This window comes from Sinohyriopsis cumingii, chromosome 18 (genome assembly GCF_028554795.1).
Source record: "Sinohyriopsis cumingii isolate HCF-2022 chromosome 18, ASM2855479v2, whole genome shotgun sequence".
NCBI lineage: Eukaryota > Metazoa > Mollusca > Bivalvia > Unionida > Unionidae > Sinohyriopsis > Sinohyriopsis cumingii.
The window spans coordinates 47,704,406-47,725,165 of NC_142978.1; the positions used below are offsets into that span (position 1 = coordinate 47,704,406).

The following is a 20,760-nucleotide window of genomic DNA, read 5'->3' on the forward strand; positions in this document are numbered from 1 at the left end:
CCTCACTGCCAAACTCAAAGACAGTGGTACCCCCATAAATAGGGCGTATAAACTCAAAAATCATTTAGGACAGGAAACCAATACAGCGATACTAGAATCAAATTCTCCACTCTCAACCATGATAAGACTAGATCACTCTGGGGCACGCCACCGCCTTGAGACATACATAAACAAACCCAGGTTCTGCAGCAACTGCCAACACTGGGGACATTTCTCTAACAGATGTAGATATACCCAACTATGCTACAAATGTGGAGGAAACCACAAAGATGTATGTTGTAGAACTACACCCAAATGTACCAACTGCAGGGGCCCGCACCTACCTAAATCCCACGAATGCCCCAACACTATCAAGGAATATCAAACCATAGATATCATGAACAACAAGCAAATCCCGTATCATGCGGCGAAAAAACTAACCCCCAGTAATAAAAATTACCACATCATGACCCCAAACAAACCAGCAACTGAAGCAACCACAGCCCAAACACCCAACCTACCAAGGTCAAACAAGGTCAAACAAGATCAAACAAGATTAAATAAACAAGATACATTCTTAATCAAATCCCACAAAGACTCACAACTCCACCCCGAAGAATCAGATAACACTAACACCAAAAACAAATCACTGTCAAACCCGACAATAGAAAAGTTACTCACAGAGATCAAAGCCGAACTTATCAACAACCACCACTACATCGTGGATAAAATAACACAGATAATAAGCATAATAAGCAAAATCGAATCAAATTTGAAGTTAACATAATAACCCTCAACACAAAAGAATCAATAAATGACCACCCCAATAATGGATTATACAACAAACCGGAACATTATAATATGGCAATGGAATGCTAGAGGCTTAATAAGTAATATCAGTGAACTCAAAGCCAAATTACAAAGCTTAGAACACAAACCAGATATTATATGCATTCAAGAAACAAAAATAACAAGTAGAACCAAACAAATACCCAAACTCCCAGGATATGCCCCAGGTCACTTCAAAAATCGAACCACGGGACAAGGAGGTGGGGGTTTAGCCATCTATATAGCAGATAACATCCCGAATGTAACAACAATAACCATAACACCAACCCCAGGTAGCAACGAAGCATTCGAAATTCAGTCCCTCATAATTCATACAGGCAAGGGTCAAATACAAATATTCAATATTTATGACCCAGGGGGAACATCAGGCACAGCTAACTTAATTACTTACAAACAAATAAATGATCACAAACGAGTAAATCAGATCGTCATCTGTGGAGATTTCAATGCCCATAACGAGCTATGGGGGGGCGGTGTGACGGACAAAAGAGGCAAATTGATTGAAGAATGGACCGCAGAATCTAACTTAGCCATTTTAAATGACGGTACAAAAACACGCCTTAACCCAGAAAACGGTCTCATGTCCGCCATCGACCTCACCATTTGCTCGCCATCAATAACCCAGGTGGCGGACTGGAGAGTGGATCAAACTGACCCCTTGGGCAGTGACCACTTTCCAGTAATAGTCACCCTGCAGATGACGGTCCAATACAACTCGCTAAAAAGAACCCCTAGATGGATATATTCAAAAGCAGATTGGACCTCATTTAATGAAACACTAAGCAAAATAGACACCAAAAACATAGAAAATGATAATATTAATAAATATTACGAAGACCTGATTGATACCATACTAAAGGCAGCCACCACTAACATACCCAAAACCAGTGGTAACCCACATAAACAAGGAGTCCCATGGTGGAATGATGAATGCAAACAAGCCATCACTGATAAGAAAAAAGCCCTCAATAAATTCAAACGCACTAAAAACTCTATTGATTTCACTAGATATAAACAAAAGGAGAAAAACCTTAAAAACATAAATAAACAGGCAAAGGAATCAACTTGGCATAATTACTGCACGAATATCAATATCACAACTAGTACCAAACAAGTCTGGGATAAGATTAGATCAATTAGAGGAAAGACAACTAACACCACTCCAAAAATAGCTGGAGCCATTACTAATAAAGAAAAGGCTGACCGACTAGCTCAGCATTTCTCAGATATGAGTAGCAACACCAACCACACCCCAGCATTTCAATTACATAGGGACAAAGTAGAAAGAACCCATAGTAATCTCTTTAAAGACCTCGGTCCCAAAGTCTCGAACCTAAATAAAGACATTACAACTTACGAATGGGACCTAGCATTGAAAACCAAAAACGAAACTAGCCCAGGGGAAGATCAAATAGGATACACAATATACAAAAATATCCCAAATAACATTAAACAAACAATTATTAAATTACTAAACCAAATATGGACCTCAGGCAAACTACCCGATAAATGGAAACACGCAATAGTAATTCCAATACCCAAGCAAGGAAAAGACCCTAACGATATTAGCTCCTACAGACCCATTTCCCTAACAAACAACATTTGTAAGATCATGGAAACCATAGTCACCAACCGACTCAAACACCACCTAGAGAGCAATAATTTAATCTCCGATAATCAATGCGGATTTAGAAACAAAAGATCCACCACGGATCAACTAATACGATTAGAAACCGCAATTAAATTGGCGTTCAACTCCAAACGCAAAGCTGATAGGAATTTAATTGCAGTATTTATTGACCTCGAAAAGGCATTCGACCTTGTATGGACCAAAGGCTTATTAGCCAAACTCAACCACTACGCCATCACAGGTCGAATGTTTAAATTCATTGAAAACTTCCTCGCTGACCGTAAAATATCAACCAGAGTCGGCGACACCTACTCTGAACCACACACACTTGAAAACGGTACACCACAAGGGAGCGTACTCAGCCCAACCCTTTTCAACATCATGATTAATGACTTGGACACCAACTTAACATCAAAACTAATTGAACTCTCACAATTTGCTGATGATAGTGGATTATGGAGAGCAGGAAACCCTTCCAACCACAAAGTAATCAGCGATATTCAAACAAGTTTAAACAAAATAGGGAAATGGGCTGATAAATGGGGTTTCAAAATATCCCATGAAAAAACCATAGCAGTATTATTCACCACCAAACGTAAATTACAAAATCAGTTTCCAAAACTCACCATCCAAAATCAAGAAATTAAATTCGTAAATGTAGCACGATTTTTAGGAATGCATTATGACTCCAAGCTAAACTGGAGACACCACATAAACGAACTAGTCAAAAGGTGTAATAAAGACCTTAACCTCCTTACAACCCTTAAAGGAACCACCTGGGGATCCAATCAAGAAACCTTACTAGCTTTATATAAATCGTTAATTAGATCTAAACTAGATTACGGATGCCAAATTTACAACTCGGCACCGCAAAATAACCTCAAAAAACTAGATAGCATACAAAGAAAGGCCCTAATTATTTGCACTGGTGCACTACCATCCACATCACTAGTGGAACTTCAAATCTTAACTGGAGAACTGCCGCTCCACCTTAGAAGACAAGAACTCACCCTCAGATATGCAGCCAGGCTAACAACACACCCCGACACACACCCCACCCGGCTAGCTATAAATAAATGCAACATACCTTTTAGAACTAAATGATCACAAAACATACCAGCAGGGAAATTAGTCCATCAATTAGTTGAACAACTTCCTATAGACAAACTCCAAGCAGAAATTGCAAATCACTATGACAAAGAACCATGGATAAATATCAACCCCACAGTTAACACCCTCATTACGAAATATGGCAATAAAAACGAACAGGAACTCAAACTAAACACAATCTGTACAGAAGAAATCAACTCAAAATATTGCAACTACATTAAGATTTACACTGATGGATCCAAAATTACAGAACCACCCAGAACAGCAGCAGCTTACGTAATCCCCGAACTTAACATTAAAGTAGGAAGAAGACTACCTAACCTCTGCTCTATATACACAGCTGAATTCTGGGCCATACTTGAAGCACTCAAATGGATCAAAGAGAACAAAATACCCCAAGCGGTAATAATAAGTGACTCGCTAAGCGTCATAAACTCAATACTTAATAACAACACCAAATCAAGAGAAAACTATCTTAGGCAAACCAATTTATTGTTAAAAATACTGAACAATAATAACTTACAAGTAGAATTTATGTGGATACCATCCCATATTAACATACCAGGTAACGATATGGCAGATATAACAGCTAAACAAAAACTAAACGAAACCACTCACATCAACCTAGATTATAGCATATGCGAACTCAATAGCATATCTAAAACCCTCATTGATAATAAATGGCAGGAATTATGGAACACAAGCACTCAAGGCAGGAAACTAAAAACCATCATTAAAGAAGTATGTAGAAATAGGAAACCACCCAAAACAAAAGGCAGTGAACAAAAATTCATAAATAGAATACTCACGGGCAAAACCAAGCTGGCTAACAGCTTCGGACAGTACATAGGACCACAACCACATAACCCTAACTGCTACCACTGCAGGGTCCCAGAAGACATAGAGCATATTTTTAACAACTGCCATACACTTGAAAAAGAAAGGGCTAAGTTTAAAGTTAAACAGCATAAAATTGGATCCCCTACAACATACCCAGAATTCTTGATGAACACAAACCCCAATATTAATCTAACATTCAAAAATATCATAAGTTTTATACACGAATCCAATCTACTCAAAAAAATCTAAGAAAGTAAATCAAAGACCAGTTAAAAATATAACAAATCACTGTTTGGGAATTATGACGGCCGGCTCGGTCTCGTGGGTTCACAGACTGACACAGCCGTTCATAGCCCGAATAATAAAAACCAGTTAAGGACGAATATTACAAAATCACTGTTTGGGAATTATGACGGCCTGCTAGGTCTCGTAGGTTCACAAACTGACACAGCCGTTCATACCCCGAATAATAAAAACCAATTAAGGCCACAAAAAATTAAAATAGGAAAATAGGAATTAATTAAAACAGGACTCCATAATAACATACAAACAACCATAAAAACAAGTTTTCATTCCAAACCAATAAGATAGGGAATCAAAATAAATAAGGAATTGATGAATAAAAAAAAAAAAAAAAAAAAAAAAAAAAAAATACTCCTAACCGTCTCCTTGTCTCTTAAACAACATCTGGCTGAACTTTTAAATCAAGCTTCCACAGCTATTTCTACTAACATACTCAGCCAAATCCAGGCAATGTTGGCAGACGACACTGAAGAATTTGAAACTTCCACGCTGGCAGCGGCCCTGGAAGTATCATCATCCAGCGGCGATGAAGCTGATGAACTTGCACCACCTAAACAGAGTGGAAAAAAGGAAGGCTCTGTCTACCGGAATATCGGACTGGGAAAGGCAATTGATGATATCAAAAAAGCGGGCCACTTCGTCAATGCCACAAGACCGGGTGTCCTAATGTGACCTCATCGCTGCCGACCAATCCTGGCGGGAGTCACATACTGCTTGGTTTGACACCTGGGGCATTTCAATCCAACTAAGAAACACGAGTGTGTGGTGTGACTATTCCCACTCATGTCTATTAGCCTTTCAGTCAGGTTGTTAAGGACTAGTTAGTCCTACACCTGAGTGGCTAAATTAAAAAGTACTCTTTGAGTACATAAAAGCCTGGGGGATGAGGCTCCTTTTCCTTCCCCCAGGAGTAATTAAAAATCACGCAGTGCGTGAATAAAAAAGTGGTACATGTTCAAAAGAACGAAAACCACTATAATCCAACTAACTAACTAACTAACTAACCTGGAATATGCCAGGCGCCTGTTGAATGAACTGGCCGCGGAAGCCATTGTGGAAGACGGAAGGATGAGAGAGGAGGAGGAAAGAAGAAATAAAGAAGAGAAGGAGAGAAGATATAAAGAAGAAGAGGAAAGAAGATATAAAGAGGAGGAGAGAAGATACAAAGAAGAGGAGGAGGAAAAGGAGAGAAGAAGAAAAAATTTCAGAATCCCAGAAACCGAAAATTGGGATTCTGAAGCCACATATCCTGCCTCTGCTCTCTCCCCAAAAAAGGTAAAAAGTAACTGGGGGACAAGATGTGTATGTGGCGCCAAGCCAGGAAGGTGCAACCATTAGATAGGTGCATCTGGAGTTGAAAAAAAAACAACAGCCCTTTTCGGGGCTACCCAATACTCTAGAAAAGAAATAACGATCAATTTGCCAATGTGTGTAGGTAGAGTAGTGTGAATATAAACACTAACTCTTTTAAAAAATGTGAGGGTATGTGTTTGTGTGTTTGTGTGTTTGTGTTTGTAAGAGCTCAGGTATGTTTGAGTGAATAGTAGATTATGGGTTTCTTAGTGTATGTGAAGAGTATAGTTAGGGTTATATTATATGAAATGAGAAAGTAGGGGATGTTTTCCTTCACGTCCGCGCGTTGTTGGGTCATGATCTAGGTAAGATCAATTTTATGTTTTAGGGGGATGTTTTCCTTCACGTCCGCGCTTTTCGTATAAGAACCCACAGTATTCGTCGTTCAAACCATTCTACGGAATAACAGATACAAGATGGAAGTGTCGGCGTTGTTCAATGACTTAAGAAATGTTTACTTTTGGATGATGGATGGAGAGTACACTATTGAAAGGATAGAAAGAGAATGGAGGTTGAGAAAAAGTCTTGACTATGTCAATGAACTACAATTAGCGAGGAAGATGATAGAGGAGATGATAGAGGAAGAAGTTAAGAGATTGAGAGGATTGATCAAACCAGAGTATGTAAGAGTGGGGACTATAAAAGAGTCTATGGACAAAGTAAAAGCAGTGAGATGCTATTTAGAAGAATTAGAGAAATGGTCAGAGTGGAAGTTCGTGAAAAGGGGCATTGAACAACTAAAGAAAGCGGAAGAAAAGATGAAAAAGATAATAGAGGAAGAAGTGCAGAAAATTAAGGACAGGTGGGCAAAAGATAGAAAAGAACAAGAGAATAGAAAGAAAAAAGAAGAATATGAGAGACTGAACAATAACTGGATAAAAATCCAACAGAAGTTCAGAGCCATGGGTCACCCGGACTGGATTCCGGAAAATGAAAAGAAGAAGAAAAAAGGAATTTGGGGAAAGATTAGGGGCTGGATGAGAAAATGGAGGAAATAGAAGAAGAAGAAAGCCAAAGGCCCTTTTCAGGGTCAGCCATATTTCTCGAAAAGAGATAGCCTTTCCATTGCCTACCCCTTTTTTTAATTTTTTAATTTTTTAAAAAAAAAATATAAAAAAATCCCATGTTCAATTTCCCGTGACGCTATAAAGGCCCACTTTAGTGAAAGCCCTTGACGCTATAAAGGCCCACCCTGTTTAATTTCCTTTGACGCTAAACTGCCCCACGATTTTTTTTTTCTCCATGTTAATTTCCCTTGACGGTAATCTGACCCACGATTTTTCTCCATGTTAAATTTCCCTTGACGGTAATCTTGCCCAGGGGTGTTTTTAACGCTAATTCCCATTGACCGTAAAGTGCCCCCCTTCACTACTAAGGCTGTTTTTTCTGTTAGAATATAACACGTCTCTCTTTTGCCCTCACGATCTTTCCCGCACTCCTAGTCTCATGATTCTTGATATCAGGAAATGCGTAGCCATGATGGGCGGCAATGTAAGCAGCGGCTTCTACCAGTTGACTGAGGGGGTATCCAGTGTAGGCTTGTCTTTAGAATTGGGGGAGAACTTTGACCCCAAATCCCCATTGAGAAGGTCTTAGTTTAAAGGTGTCTAGAGATTTGTAGACAACGTATTGTATGGCTCTTATAAACTGCCCTGCTTTGTTGACGTCATACAATGCTTGATCTAGCAACCATTTCGGTGTACTTCTCAACGAGGGTCAGCGTCCCCCTCCTCCTCCTCACCCGCCTCTATTTCCTCTTCTGGTTCTGATACTAATTCTTCAGTTGAGGTAGATAGTTTCAAATCCGCTGCTATGGTGTCTGTCGTTGCTATTGTTGTTGTGGTTGTTTTTTCAGCTGAGATTGCCTGTATTATCGGAGTGAGAAAAGAACGTAGTGCCTCCGATAATTACATTTGAGTTTGTCATACCGTTTGTCTAACATAATTGGCACTTTTTTCTGCCACCAATCTTTCCGCGGCGGGTTGTTTGTTAGGTATAGTCGGCTGTTGACTAGATGTTATTTGTGTTCTCGAGGTGGGTGGAGTGCTAACTGGCTGGGTCTGCATTTCTTGCTCCCGCCGTTGTTGCGTATATTTCTTCCCTTCACACCGAGTTCTGGGCCTAATTTTTTTAATTTCGTTGTACCCGAACTTACATTATCCATATTATCACCAACAAAAAAAAAACGCACAGACCTAAAAGAAACACTCACTCACTTTTTACAGAACATCACTATTTTAAAAATTTTGTTAAGCAACGGAAACGAAGGACTTAGAGTCCCACTTTCTAACCAAGATAACGAAATCATGTGCTTATAGACTCACTTCTGTTTTTTTTTTTCTTCTAACTGACTTACATATCATAGGCAATGGAATGTTATATCTTTTCGAGAGTATGGGGTAGCCCTGAAATTTTTTTTTTTTTTTTTGAACTTGAAGCTATGGCGATCTCTTAGGTTATAAGATGGCGGCCTCCTCTGACGACAGGCTTTCTCACAGGATAAGGTCTGCTTCTTCGGAAAGAAAAGAACTCTTTGGGGTCGATACGGCAGTCGACAAAGCCTCTGTCAGGTTCATGCTGCTGCTGATGTTGCTGCTCTCTCTCTCTCTCTGCTGTTTATGAAGTCTGTACTTCTCCGTCTATTCTTTTTTCTCCTTCCTTTCAGGTCTTCAGTGGACTTTCAACATTATAATATTGTCTATCTCTTCAGGTCTCGGTATCAGACTTGTCATGACCCTATGCAAATTCACATAGGCGTCGTTCAATTTGGCTAATCATGAGCACATATTCGTAGGAAGATGAGTCGACCATGGATGGGCAGACTGGAGACTGCCCCGTTTTTATGGTCAAAGCGCGGACGTGAAGGAAAACATCCCTGCACAGTTTTCGAGTCGGAACGTTTAATGAATGTCATGAGAGAGATAGAGAGAAGTCAAAGAGCATGAATCAGGATACCTATAGTCAAACAAACCACAAAGGCATTTTTTTCTTCAAAACACAAATTTTTTATTCAAAATCACTTAACACTAACAAACAACTATAACATTTTTAACAATAACCAAACAATATAACATCAAAAAATTTTTTTATCAAATACCAAACATTATTTTTCAATTAACATTATTTTGGATAGGGCTGACAACGTTGTGAATGAAATTGTGATTTCCACTGTTGGAAGTCATTAGGCCATTGATGGACACTACGTTTCCTAGCTAGAGACAAAAGATAAGCACAATGGTAAAAAAAACATCGATCTACTTTCTCATCGTTTCTAGAAGAATGACGATCAAAATAAGTCACTAAATGTTCTAAAGAATAGCCCCGACTGCGATGATGCAGAAAATACACACAATATTGTCCACACACCAAGGAATATGTGCCTTGTAATTTCACATTATTGAATCGGGTGGTCTGAGCATTTCTTCTCATAAAGTTAATGATATCGTCTTCCCAAGGGGGCAATCCATACGAATCGAAATATTCCACACTTCCTTCTTGAGGAAAGTAGACGGCTACCCAGTGGGTTCCTGGGAGATGACAGTCGTCCGTGTTGATCACATAAGCTTAATGGTCTTGCGGTTTGCGATGAGGGAGTTCATCTTTAGCACATACGACAGGATTCCATGAAGCAGTGTACGAACTGTGGTTCAAAAGGTAATAAAGTGGGTTTTTTCTTCACAGGTAATGATAAGTGATCAATTCGATCCAGACCTTTTGCTTGAAAATGTCTGACAAGTAACCGTTTCTTCGCCTTGTTTCCCAACTCTGATCCAAGAGAGCTTCGATGCGATGGATCTCTTGAGTTGTTAATGGAGGACAATAATGTTCACGCAAACCTTTATACCACTGTTGCAACACGTCTTCTTCCGAGATGAGACTCCATGCTTCGTCCACATATTCGTCCAATTTTTCTTCCTGACTCAGCATCAGACATTTGTCGTGTTGAATTTGACTGGATGATCGTAATGACATCCATAGCAATCTTTCTTGATCAATTCCTTAATTTTTTTCTGTCAAGACTATAGCATAACAGGAAACTAAATGTACTTCTTGTTCTGGCTGTCTATTCATCATGATGACTTCGTCTTTTGTCTTGGGGTTCTCTTTCCTCAGGATCTTCACATTCCATGTCCAAAGGATCCCTACTATATAAACATTGATAAAAGTCTTCCATGACTTCTAATAGTCTAGAATGACTTCTCTCAAACTGTTGATTTATATCTTATTGTCAAATTCAGCATACAGGATGACGTTCACCGTATTATCTGCGCGTAGATTTTCTGCAAACTGAAGTTCCACACGCATCTGGCCGGATTTTATAGGGTGAAAATGTCCCTCATCGCTGTCATGACTTACAATTCGTTAGAGAACCGTTTTCGAAAATGGAGTTTCACTGTAACTTTCCCTTTGGAGAATGGAATATTTTGTCCCAGATCTCCTTTTATAGCAATGTTGACAGTGTCTAAATACGACTCACTGACGGGCAAATAGTGAGGATGTACAAATTCACGGTGTACGTGATAATTGTTTGCACCTTCCTGGTCATTGTTTGTGGTACTATCCACTTTGAAAGGAATGACACGCAGTAACGGCACAGAGGTGTGTCCCACCACGTAGTACTCCACCACATCGGAATACACAAAAATCAAATTAAGTCCTTGGTTCAGTTATACCGGGTTTCTAAAAGCTCTGTAAAAATCCATATTACTGTTGATCTTGGGGCTCAAATTGTTTGCGAACATTTCTGCATGTCCACCCAAAATTTCAAACAAACTACCTGAGAGACAATGTGTCCGTATCTTGAAATTTGATTATGAGACGATGAGCCACTTTATGGTACTCAATCATTACACTTTTTTTGGCTCTGTTCAGTGCTTTGCCAAAGGCTAAGTTGAACCAGTCTGCGATAGTGTCCACCAAATGTTCACCACTAAAATAATAACCTGAAGAAATTTTCAAGGTGTAGATAATGAAGGCTGGATTGCTCGCTGGTCTTGTGTCTCCTAAAAACCCGATTTTATTGATTTCTTCCTCCAATTGGGCATTCAGGATTTCCACCTGCAAAGCGTTTTGCTTTTCGGTGATGTTTTTGATTTGTGTTGGGTGAATGATTTCCACTAAAGCCACTTCCCAATGGGCTTCGTGATCTAACTGGATGGTCTGAGGTAATTTGACCGTGTAACAGCACAACGTGTTCTTGGGAAACACCTCCATGGAACTGTCACTGGGTAAGGTTAAGTAAAATTGGTTGTTATTGCTCATAATTCCAGAGTTTTGTGGCTGTCCGAGGTGTTACTGGAAGTCAGACGAGTGTCTCCGCCCAAAATGGGGTTGTTGTTGGAGTGGTGCCTGGCACTGACACTGGACACAAGGTTCCCGTTGTTCCCGTTCGAGGAGAATTTCAGGAAGGGATTAGGAAGGAGGTAACCGATGCAACTGCTCAGTAAAATGGTCCACAATTGTTTGCCTCCTTGTTGGAAACTCAAATTGGCAATGGCTGCACCGATGACACAATACACCACGAAGGTCTGGCAGAAAAAGACGATTTGTGTTTTAGGCACACGTTCTCCATACAACACCCACAAGGGTTGTTTTTGTAAATCTTGCAGAGAAGAACTGGGTGAAGGGGTGATCGCAGTAGCTGAATCTGTGTGAAAGGGAATAATGGTCACTTCTTTTTATAGTCGATGACGTGGGAAGCGTCGATCCAAGAATCAAAACTGGGTGGATATCCTTTCCAACGTACTTTGACTTCTTTGACACGTCGTTTGCCCACTTTATGGTTTCTGCGTTTGACAATGCCGTCGATGTCGTATACGTCTTCATTTTTGGTGACACGACTTGATTTGAAATAAGTACGGGCTAGCGTTTTGGTGAGTACTTAACATCCATGACTGTCTTGCTGAGCACCTTTTTCCTCCTTTACCACACTCGGACAGAAAAATGAGTGTGTGGTGAGACTGTTCCCGCTCATGTTTAAAGCCTTTCAGTCAGGTTGTTAAGGACTAGTTAGTCCTACACCTGAGTGGCTAAGTTTAAAAGTAGTCTGTGAGTACATAAAAGCCTGGGGGATGAGGCTCTCTTTCCTTCCCCAGGAGTAATTAAAAATCACGCGGTGCGTGATTAAACCAGTGATACATGCTCCATTGGAGCGAAAATCACTTTAATTCAAGTAAGCAAGCAAGCAAGTTCGGGTACCGTCTCTAGCACTCTTGATGACACCAACTGTCTGGGTTATTTTCTTTCTTGCAAGCCTCTATGTTCCACTTCTGTTTGTGATAATAACTTGTGATACTTCACATTTTCTAAAGTGGAAATCTTTACAAGCCGTACAAAATACAAAACTTATATGACTTTGGCTTTTGACACTTGCACATACTCTTCACTTTATAAGTGTCACGAGAAAATTGTATATCCAAATTTACCATTTTCAAAAACACGCACACACTTGCAGCTTGACCAGAAATATGTACATCTTGTTTTGTGGATAAGTCACAGACAAGTCCAAGCATATATAGGTGGTTATGTACGTTAGGAATATCCCCTCATTTTTTCAGAAATATCAAAGCTTTTTTGTGCATTTTCCCTTTTCCACTCTATATTAGTGCTTAGATTTGTTCCAAAAGAAGAAAAAAGAAACGAAACAATTTTGAAAAAAAAAACTTAATTTTGAATTCAGGTTTCTCTCTGTTTATAATTTTTTTCAAGTTGATGGTGCATGACAGATTACATTCGCCTACCTTTCCAAAGTGAGAGGCATTTCTTCACATGTCATTGCCTTTGTTAAATTCGGTTTCATTGGTTAGTTATCGTTAATCTTTAATTTTTTTGATGCATTTCTTTTTGATAGAAGATTTAAGGCTTTCTATTGTTGTAACGGTATTTATGCTGTTTAGTCTGTTGCTGAAATTATCTATAGCTAAGTGCTTAAGATTTTTCAGTTTTTTTATTATTTCAAACCCTACAAAAGGAGATCAAGTTTGTCTTCAAAGACGATTGAAACTCTAAATTACACGGGTGTGAAGGAAAACATCGTTGTGTTCATTCTAATCATGCTTGCCGTATCTCTTTGTGTTTTAGAGGTCATATTTCTTCTTAAGTAAATACATGCATCAATAGACAAACAGAATGCGTCATCATCCTTGAGGTTCACTGTACATTCGGTTCTTTACTTCATACAAACCCCAAATTTATTAATTTGAAGAAAAAAAGAAAAAGAAGACAACATGCCCCTCAATACTGTAACACGTCTGTTCTGACTCTACCGATGTGAGTGTGAGTGTTTATGTTAAAATGTTTAAATGAGATATAAAAAAATGGTCAGCTTGAAAACGTGAACCAATACTGTGACGCTCAGTATTTTGATGTGGTAAGAAGAAATGGTACAATACACAAAAAGGGCTTGTAAGTTCACATTCCAGTCTGTCTGCACTGTAATGGTAGCAACGCAAGAGCGTAGGGATTATTATGCCACACAATCTTAGAACATTACAATGAATCACCCGTTGTAATCCATTTCATTGGCTATACTTATTTTCTTACCGCGTTCACTTCGAATTGACTTGAGTAGCTATTCACACAGTGACGAGACTGGCCATGCTTTATTGAGTCTATCCTATAAGCGATTTATATTAAAAAAAATATTTTAAAAAATGAAACTAATGCACGAACAATCGTACCATGGGCGATCCCATGGAAATTGTGTCCGTCTTATTACAAAATACATCAACATTTAATTTAACCGTGCAGATCGCTAGAACAAACCTATAATAATACATTCTGAAACGTGTTGTGTGACACGGATCGCCATTGTCGCTTGGTTTCTACTTTCTTCTTCGAAAATAGATCGTTTCGTCTTGACTATAAAAATTTAATTTGACTAAGTTTTACGCACTACTTAAACTCATAAATTTACGATATAGGTGTAAGTCGTCGTTCTCAGTTTTCTGGAAGTTCGTTTTTGCGTTTCTCAGATGTGATACTATATTTTACGGACTGAACGAAATTTCTTTTGGCGTGAAGCAGGACTCATGGTTTTGTGGCATAAGTGGAGAACATTGATTAAAGCTCAGTTATGTCGTCTTCGAAATCGCTGACACGGATTTGAGCTAACACTTCAGCTCTTATGTGAGGCGACACGGCACGTCATTGCCTTTTACTTTCTCAATGAAATCGCTTCATCTTATTGCAAAATTACATTTGACTAGGTTCCTGTACATAGGGAAAGTGTCTTAGCGTCAGAGTATTCATTCCACTCTCAAACGATCAAGAAGATGGAAGAGTCAGCACAGATCAACCTGCTGGTCAAATATTTGCTAAAAGTCATACGAAAGCATAATTCACATGCGAAAGTGGCAACAAAACTTACTCTTTTGGTCGTTGATTTGATGAGAGTCATACGAAAGTGTGTAAGTGCTGATGAAGTTTGCTATATCTGCAAAGATAAATGGGTATTTGTCTCCAGAAAACCTGCTTCGTCTAAGAAAGAGAGACAAAAGACAAGATACCTAATATCGCTGTCGGGAGAAAGCACACTGGGATTCAGAGTGCCCTAAGAGAAAAGAGAAGAAACAGAAAGAAAACGAAACAAAGAAGAGGGATTCAGAAGAATAAGAAATTGAAGATGATGAAGAACTTGTGCCAGTAAAGACATGGAAATGGAAAAATTGACAATGTGAGCCGATGCGTTGGCCCTGATGTGAAATTTCATACTACCTTCTAAAAGACACTACACCAGAAAGAAAACGTAAGTGTCTCTTAGTCTTGACATTCTATAATAAGGATGGCGTGTTTTGTTTTTACTCACACTTTATGAAATTGTGCTCTTTCACCTATCTCTATCCCCCTGGAACATGTTTTAGTTAGAATTGAAATGAAAGGATGTTTTCCTTCACGCACTCTCTTTAGGCATGCAAGTCGGTAAACAATAGTGAGTCTATTCGTCCATCATTTTGTGTCTTGATGTTTCCTAAATCACACATTGATGCCATAAAATAACGGGTTAAATGGGTTTTGTTGTGTTGGGGGTGGGGTGTAGGTGTTTGGCAGAGTTGGTCATTGCAGGTGAAGGCTTAGGTGCTCTCAAAAATCTTTTTCTTCTTCACTCTGTGTTGATGGAATATAATGGGTTATTTTCTTCATTCTATGTTGACAGTATATATAAAGGGTTATTTCTTCACTCCGTGTGGATAGTGTATAATGGTTTTCTTCCTCCCTCTGTGTGGTTAGTATATTATGGCTTTTTCCTCTTCCCTCTTTGAGGATAGTGTATATTGGGTTATTTATTTCTTCTTCCCTCTGCGTGGATTGTAGATATGGGTTTTTTTTTACATCTCACCTCCGTGTGGATAGTAGATATGGGATTTGTATTCTTCCTCTTCCATGTGTAGATAGTCTATTTGGGGTTTGTATTATCTCCCTTCTGTGTGGATAGTATATTTGGGGTTTGTTTTTTCCTCTTCCCTCTGTGTGTGTGTGTGTGTGTGTCTGTCTGTCTGTCTGTGTGAGTGTGTGTCTGTGTGTGTGTATTCGCGTACGTTGTGTAGATCGTATATTTGGTTGTTTTTTCCTTCTTCCTCCCGAGTGTGGATAGTATATTTTGGGTTTGTCAGCGTTAGCGACGTTGTGTGGATAGTATATTTGGGGTTTTTATGCGTTAGTGACGTTGTGTGGATAGTATATTTGGGGTTTGTACGCGTTAGTGACGTTGCGTGGATAGTATATTTGGGGTTTGTACCCGTTAGCGACGTTGTGTGGATAGTTTATTTGGGGATTGTATGCGTTCCGGTACGTTTGTATGGATAGTATATTTGGTTTTGTTTTCCATCCCTTCCTTGTGGATAGTATATTTTGGGTTTGTATGCGTTAGCGATGTTGTGTGGATAGTATATTTGGGGTTTGTACGCGTTAGTGACGTTGTGTGGATAGTATATTTGGGGTTTGTACCCGTTAGCGACATTGTGTGGATAGTATATTTGGGGATTGTACGCGTTAGTGACGTTGTGTGGATAGTATATTTGGGGTTTGTACCCGTTAGCGACGTTGTGTGGATACTATATTTGGGGATTGTTTCCGTTCGGGTACGTTTGTATGGATAGTATATTTGGTTTTGTTTTCCATCCCTTCCGTGTGGATGGTATATTTTGTGTTTGTATGCGTTAGCGACGTTGTGTGGATAGTATATTTGGGGATTTTATGCGTTCGGGTTCGTTTGTATGGATAGTATGTTAGGATTTGTTTTTTTTCCTCTTCCCTCTGTGTGTGTGTGTGTGTGTGTGTGTGTGTGTGTGTGTGTGTGTATTCGCGTACGTTGTGTAGATCGTATATTCGGTTGATTTTATCATCTTCTTCCCGAGTGTGGATAGTATATTTGGGGTTTGTCCGCGTTAGCGACGTTGTGTGGATAGTATATTTAGGGTTTTTATGAGTTAGCGAAGTTGTGTGGATAGTATATTTGGGGTTGGTGCGCGTTAGTGACGTTGTGTGGATAGTATATTTGGGGTTTGTACCCATTAGTGACGTTGTGTGGATAGTATATTTGGGGATTTTATGCGTTCGGGTACGTTTGTATGGATAGTATGTTAGGATTTGTTTTTTTTTGTCTTCCCTCTGTGTGTGTGTGTGTGTGTATGTGTGTGTGTGTGTTTGTGTGTGTCTGTGTGTATTCGCGTACGTTGTGGAGATGGTATATTCGGTTGTTTTTATCTTCTTCTTCCCGAGTGTGGATAGTATATTTGGGGTTTGTCCGCGTTAACGACGTTGTGTGGATAGTATATTTGGGGTTTTTATGCGTTTGCGACTTTGTGTTTGGGGTTTGTACGCGTTAGTGACATTGTGTGGATAGTATATTTTGGGTTTGTACCCGTTAGTGACGTTGTGTGGATAGTATATTTGGGGATTGTACGCGTTGGTGACGTTGTGTGGATAGTATATTTGGGGTTTGTACCCGTTAGCGACGTTGAGTGGATAGTATATTTGGGGATTGTATGCGTTCGGGTACGTTTGTATGGATAGTATATTTGGTTTTGTTTTCCATCCCTTCCGTGTGGATAGTATATTTTGGGTTTATATGCGTTGGCGACGTTGTGTGGATAGTATATTTGGGGATTTTATGCGTTCGGGTACGTTTGTATGGATAGTATGTCAGGATTTGTTTTTTTCCTCTTCCCTTTATGTGTGTATGTGTGTGTGTGTCTGTGTGTGTGTGTGTGTGTGTATTCGCGTACGTTGTGTAGATCGTATATTCGGTTGTTTTTTTTTTCTTCTTTCTCCCGAGTGTGGATAGTATATTTGGGGTTTGTCCGCGGTATCGACGTTGTGTGGATAGTATATTTGGGGTTTTTATGCGTTAGCGACTTTGTGTGGATAGTATATTTGGGGTTTGTACGCGTTACTGACGTTGTGTGGATAGTATATTTTGGGTTTGTACCCGTTAGTGACGTTGTGTGGATAGTATATTTGGGGATTGTACGCGTTAGTGACGTTGTGTGGATAGTATGTTTGGGGATTGTACGCGTTAGTGACATTGTTTGGATAGTATATTTGTGGTTTGTACCCGTTAGCGACGTTGTGTGGATAGTATATTTGTGGATTGTATGCGTTCGGGTACGTTTGTATGGATAGTATATTTGGTTTTGTTTTCCATCCCTTCCGTGTGGATAGTACATTTTGGGCTTGTATGCGTTAGCGACGTTGTGTGGATAGTATATTTGGGGATTGTATGTGTTTGGGTACGTTTGAATGGATAGTATGTTTGGATTTGTTTTTTTCCTCTTCCCTCTGTGTGTGTGTGTGTGTGTGTGTGTGTGTGAGTGTGTGTGTGTGTGTGTCTGCGTGCGTACGTTGTGTGTGTGTGTGTATGTATTGGTCTCTGTTTGTTCCTGTAAAACTCACTTTATCCCTATCAAATACACTCTACCTACCTACCTACAGTAGCGCGTATTCAGGTCAGCTACTTGCAACACTGTTGACATTTATCCCCTAGTGTTCAGTGCAGTGACGTCACTGACGCTAGAAATTTTGAGACTATAAATATGGATTTGGGGATTTCCACAGGTTGTAGCTATACATATGTATTAGATTTCATAAACAGGAACGTCACTCAAGCTGAGGCTATAAAAAGATAGTGGGATTTTCCAAAGGAATAACCCACAAGTTGTAGTATAAATAGATAGTGAGATTTCATAGGAATTTAAACTGATTATAGCTATAAATAGATACATGGGTGTTTATCCACGATATAATATTAAGGATATATTAACTTAAAACCAAAGGCCCTTTTCAGAGCCATTCATAGGTCTCGAAAAAATCTTGACTTTCATTGCCTACCCCTTTTATTTGAATATTTTTTATTTTTAAAAGAAATAGAGACCCTCCCTGTTTCAATTTTACATAGACCCTATACAGGCCCAGGGTTTTTTGTCCATGTTAAATTTACATAGACCCTATACATTCCCAGTGTTTTTTGTCCATGTTAAATTTACATAGACCCTATACAGTCCCAGGGTGTTAATGTTAAATTTACATAGACCCTATATAGTCCCAGGAAAGTCTGTAATGCTAATTCCCATAGACCCTATACAGTCCCATGGGTTTTGTCCATGTTAAATTTACATAGACCCCATATCGTCCCAGGGGTGTTTCTAATGCTAATTCCCATAGACCCTATACTGTCCCACTTCACTACTTACGGGGGAAAAAATTGTATTAGGTGTTATTAAAATAAAATCTTGAATCATGAGAACATTTTTCCTATTCTGTTTATATCGTTAGGTCTAGTTCATCTAAGTGTAATACTGCAGTAAAACATCAAAAGGTCGAAACAGGCAAATTAGGCAATATGTTTCATTTAAATATTTTGTACGTCGTAGACATACGACTGTTTTACTCGGTGATGGAGTCAGTCATTCGATTGCAAGTATTCCGGTTTATTGGTGTTCAAGTCATAATTAGTAAACAGAATACAAAACTTGTATATATAAAAAAAATAAAAAATACCATGCAAATGGAAAACGAATAATTGATAAGTGCACACTCACCTTCCGTGGCGGGTACTGGATAATTCGTTACACGTGTTTTTACCTTTAATATAATACCGACTATTAAATAGAACGTATTGTCCTTACAGTCGGCTATATACCTAAACCAATTACCATTCGAACGTCAAATATACCAATGGCAGGCGCTTCGTCGAAATCACGACCTCTACCAGGCTAGACAATTTCAAAGAGTTTACTTCTTACTTCCTCGTCGAAATAGCTTTCCATACCTAGCTAACCAATATAATTATCTTATTATTCCAAACATTTTTTGTATTTCTTCATTACACTTGAATTAGTTTGAAAGCTTTTTGTAATAGCAAGTAGATATTACCTTCGATATCTTAGTTCCTTGGGGAATATATATAAACATGAAGTGAGCATTATGCCTTATCAAAACAAGTCGGGGTTTCGATGTAGGTGACCCAGTAGGAAATTGTTTTGATTGATTCGTATGGGTTAGACAGTCCTTGAAATGATATCATAAAAGAACTGGTTCTGTATTAATTTGACACAGTGTAAACTTACAGCAGCAAAGGTTTCGTAAAGAGTAATTTTTATCTGGTATTTGGGATTTACACAAAGTCCGAAGTAATGCATGATCCAGACAATTCAATTTATATATATATATATATATATATATATATATATATATATATATATATATATATATATATATATATATATATATATATATATATATATATATAACGTAGCTTTAACAATTGTTCAGTCATATTGTTACATCTGCAGTGTGGCAGTTTTTAGTGATGTCCAGCACTGGGGCAACATGTCACAGACATGTAGCGTGATGTCCCACCCAGTCACATTATCCGGACACCAGGCCGACCAGTCCTATCACTAACCTCTTAATGCTGAGCGCCCAGCGAGGAAGCTGTTAGTACCATTTTTGTAAGTCTTTGGTATGACTAGGCCGGGGATAGAACCCACGACCTCCTGCATCCGAGGCGGACGGTCTAACCACTAGGCCACCAGAGAGAGAGAGAGAGAGAGAGAGAGAGAGAGAGAATCTGTTTATTTTATTTTAACTTTGTTTATGGACAGCTTATTGCCCACAAATGATGTGATGCAACAAAGTATTTAAAAATGACAACAATGAACTCTCCATTTATCAAGGTTTGTTCTTTGAATACGGTCAACTATGAAAGAATATCAGCTGCTAGTTGCAACAGTCTTTTGAAAAACTCATAAATATTAATAAATACAATGGTGGCCCAGTGGTTAGAGCGTGTGCCTTGGGTGCCGGAGGTCGATGGTTCGAACCCCGGCTTAGTCATACCAGTATTTCTTGAGTTTTGCCTCTTTCCACAAGGAAAAGACAAGGAATGTCTTTCCGCGTGGTATTAAGTAAATAACATGTACATTAGTAAAATTAAGCAACATGGATTAATTACAATAAGAAAATATTAATGCCAGTACATTTCCCAATATAAACTCTTACCATGCAAAACATTTGCATATCAAATATGCAGGGCAAAATGTTTGGGAGATATGCATTTCATGGAGAAAACAGAGGAAAAGAAAAAATAAATCAAGTAAATAAGGCAAACTTATCATAAATGTTGTAAACAGTTGTCACAGAAATTTGTGTGGACTCTCCACCTATTCACTAAAATAGCAAACACGTGTACAAGTGAA

At 38.9% G+C, this 20,760-nt stretch overlaps 1 protein-coding gene across 1 annotated transcript in view; it reads right to left on the reverse strand.

Moving 5' to 3' along the window:
• Nucleotides 1-19,125, reverse strand: part of LOC149776571 (uncharacterized) — a 95,650-nt gene extending 76,525 nt beyond the window's left edge. Inside the window, exon 1 of the mRNA XM_089942454.1 lies at nt 19,102-19,125. The gene's annotated coding sequence lies outside the window, so the exon portion shown is untranslated. The remainder of the gene's footprint in view (nt 1-19,101) is intronic.
• Between the last annotated feature and the right edge of the window lie 1,635 nt (nt 19,126-20,760).